This window comes from Marmota monax, unplaced genomic scaffold (assembly GCF_021218885.2).
Source record: "Marmota monax isolate L192 unplaced genomic scaffold, Marmota_monax_Labrador192_F-V1.1 WCK01_AAM20220418_F8-fsc00175, whole genome shotgun sequence".
Classification (NCBI taxonomy): domain Eukaryota; kingdom Metazoa; phylum Chordata; class Mammalia; order Rodentia; family Sciuridae; genus Marmota; species Marmota monax.
The window spans coordinates 800,516-804,211 of record NW_026695246.1 but is presented as its reverse complement, the minus strand read 5'-3'; the positions used below and the strand labels follow the sequence as shown (position 1 = coordinate 804,211).

The 3,696-nt window shown below is 36.1% G+C and overlaps 1 non-coding gene across 1 annotated transcript; it reads right to left on the bottom strand.

Moving 5' to 3' along the window:
- Positions 1-2,567: 2,567 nt before the first annotated feature.
- On the bottom strand, positions 2,568-2,648 carry LOC124078264 (small nucleolar RNA SNORD35). Its single transcript, XR_006846862.1, has one exon. It is a non-coding gene; the product is annotated as a small nucleolar RNA SNORD35 (small nucleolar RNA).
- Between the last annotated feature and the right edge of the window lie 1,048 nt (positions 2,649-3,696).

Here is a 3,696-nt window from a genome sequence, read left to right as displayed (position 1 = left end):
AAATTCTTTAAGGACTTCTATTGCACTTACTGTAATCAAACACATTATATTTAATCTGAGCTTTATTTGTCTAACTGCCCAGGCCCATCTGAGACCACTTTACCCCTTTCTAAGTACTCTGGAATTACAATGGCCATATTGCTCTCTGGGGTCAGCTTCCTTGGGGATAGATACTGAGAAAGAGACATGGACTCAGGAGCTTTATTATGAAGTTCCTTTGAAGCTTTGAGGAAGTGAAAGAAGAAGCAGGATTAGGCAGAAATTCAATGAGGTGCACTTAAAACAAAAACTTCCCCCGAACTCTAGAGACTAGGTGGCCTTCTGAGTTGTCCCAAATGAGGTAAAGGGAATTGTCGTTGTCTATACCCTGCACATAGAATCTAGGCAGTCATTCACGTCAACCACTAAATGTCATTTTCTGAGAAGACATGTCTCTCAAGTCAGAGGTTTTTTTGTTTTGTTAATTTTGGTAATGGGCATGAAGTCAGGGGCACTCAGCCACTGAGCCACATCCCCAGTCCCTTTTTACATTTTATTTAGAGACATGGTTTCACTGACTTGCTTAGCACCTTGCCATTGCTTAGGCTAGCTCTGAACTTGCAATCCTCCTGCCTCAGCCTCCTGAACAGCTGGTATTACAGGTGTGCGCCACAGCCCCTGGTAAGTCAAGACTGCTGTTTAATGGACCAATCCCAAAAATGCTTGAATGTGAACATGATATCTTTAAACACTTCCTTATTCAGACCTTAATAATTGTCTTTGTGAATTGCAATTTAGTCTCTCAAAAGCATCATGAAGAAGAGCCAAATTAAGTTTTTAGCAAATTGTATTCAAGTACAAATGATTCCTTGAGGCAGTAGTAGCTAGTTAGGGCAATAAACCCCTGGAATGTCATTTGACAGATACACAGTTTTTTTTCACATGAGCTGAGGCTCTGCAAGTTGTGACATTCCCAGTGACTTACTTGGTGATAAGGACAGTGCTGATGCTGATGAATTTTTAATAATTAATTATTATTTTTCCTTTTTTATTTATATATGACAGCAGAATGCATTACAATAAGTGGGAGCTTTTTAACATTTTTGTTTTTTTATGTTCTTCTTATTGAAAGGTCTCTTTTCCTAGTGCTCCACAACTACTGCTGGGGAGTTTGGGTTCATTTTTCAGGTCATCTGGGAAGTATAAGTTCCTAGAACAACTTTTTTTTTCTGATCTTAGAATCTAAATTACATTTTATTTATATATATTTTGCTAAAGTAGGAATTGAACCAAGGGTCTTGCACATGCTAGGCAAGCACTCTACTTCTGAACTACACCTCTAACCATTAAATTACACTTTTCAAAAACTTTAGCAACTTGTACATGCTTTTATACAAAATTATTAAAACATGTAATTATGTTTTTTCTTGTGTTATTTGAGTATTGTTCTTCTTCTTTGTGAGTCATAGTTCTTTTCTCCCTTAGGCTATAGTAGTTGCTAACATTACTTAGTCCTTTAATGATTGTATTTTTTTTTAATAAATTGTATATTTTTTGTATAAGAATTGTCTCTAATATTCTAATAAAAGTCCTCAAATTTGACTCATGCTAGAATCACCTGGAGGACTTGTGAGGTCTCAGAATGTTGGGTCCTATCCCCACAATTTCTGCTTCTATACATTTGAATTAGGGACATGCATTTGCATTGACCGTAGTAGCAGTCCTCCAGGTCTGGCACATTGATAACTAAAAAAATACAGACACAGAAGAATCCACATCCAAATTGAAAATCAAAAACAGTATATTCACATTTTGCTGGAAACTCAGGTAAATTGACTGAGAATACTCTGTGATATTTTAGAAAAAGCATTGTCCATTGACCACAAATAAAGTGAGTAAAGAGGCAGCTATTATAGTTGGAGGGTATCAGGGGCAGATAACATTTTTCAGAGACAGTGGCAAGGAAATCCAATTTCAGTCTAAGAGTAGAGGGAAGCCACTGAAGTTGGGAAATAGAAGTATGGCCATATCCAATTCACATTGTTCCAGAAGATGAAATTTCTCACTTTAAGAAAACCACAGTTAAATATTTTTCACCCAGAGAAGGTATAAAATAAAACTCTCAAAACAATTCACAAAACAAAAACATATTTAGAATTTCCTTTTTCTTTCTTTCTTTTTGTTTGAATGGAAAAATTACTTTATTTCATTTGGGGGAGTGGGTAGGCCCCCAGTTTCAGAACTTCTGGAATTGCATCCTGGAGCCAACAGTCTTGGTGTGCTGGAGAATGTTAATGCACAAGTGGGGAGTTGGGGGCTGGCACTGGCCCTCAATGATAATCTATGATCTAGATGTTCTTGAGTTAGGAGAGAAGGTGAACAGAAAAGTTCTTCTGGTACTTCTTATAGGAATAGTGCTTGCTGGGTATTCTGGGAATAATAATCATCTTCTGTGTCTCATCTTGCTAATAATATACCTCAGGGCTGGGGACACAGCATGTGTCATATTCCACAGAAATGGAGGTAAAGTGTTAACCCAGAGCATGAAGAAAATCAGAAGCTCTGTGTGGCAATCCCAGGAAGTTCTGTGTTTGCCATTAGCTCTTCCAAGTAGCTTTCTCAGCAGTGCCCATGACAGGCATCTGAAAACCTTAATGGAAACAGATGGCATCTGCAAGAATTTTAGAATATACTTTATCCACAGGATACTAAAACTAGATGTCAACAGCACAAGTTAAGTAGGACTTTGTTTCATGTTCCCCATCTTTACTACCTACTGAAACTCTATACCACCTGGAAATGGGGGAAAAGGATAAAAAGAGCAAATTAGTGAAACAGGCCTCAATGTAGGAGATTAAACCTTGAATTAAATGATAGCTTTTATTTTTAAAAAATATTTGAGTGGATTTAATTTTACCACCTATGAATGGCAATAATACTATGAGACTTACAATAAAGATTATTCCAGGAAAGGATAAACTAGCTAAGAGAATATTACTAAAGGGGCAAACAACAAAGAAGTCATTCTTAATTTAGACCATATTGAAATTATCTCTGTAAATAAACATTGTTTGTATGCCAAAGTGCTGGAAGCAATTGGTCTCTTAAGAAAGTGAAGTTTAAATTATTTTTATGCCATTTTTGCTTACCTGCAGCATCTCCACTGCATTGTAAAGTGCCTTGAACATGGTATATTACCTAGTATTGAATCAGCTTGAACAGACTATGACAGGTTGGCTTATTCCTATTAATCCCAGAAACTTTTCAAATAAAACTCCTTATTGTAAATTGGATTTGGTGATTAAAACTATAGCCAGATTTCTTTAAAGAAGAAATTTATACAAAACCTATCCCATATTATTTTAAGACAACTGGATTATTTGAGCAAAATAGAGAAAAACTAAATTAATTCCAAATACTTTCTTCATATCTTTTCTAGAAAAACATCCCATTTAAGATTCTATAGAACATATAAATCTATTTGCCAGGATTCATTATAGATAATTGGGGAAAAGCATTTTGAATGATTCCCTAGAACTGAGACAGGGACAAAGAACAGGTAGTCAGCATAGATAATATATGATTGGATTGGAAAGATGGGAACTACTTATCAAAGAAAAGGAAATGGGTTGCTAACCACTAACCTCAGAATAGTACTACCTCCCACCCCTCAACAACACAACAGGTTGCTAACTCCTCTGGAGGGGAAAGATCATC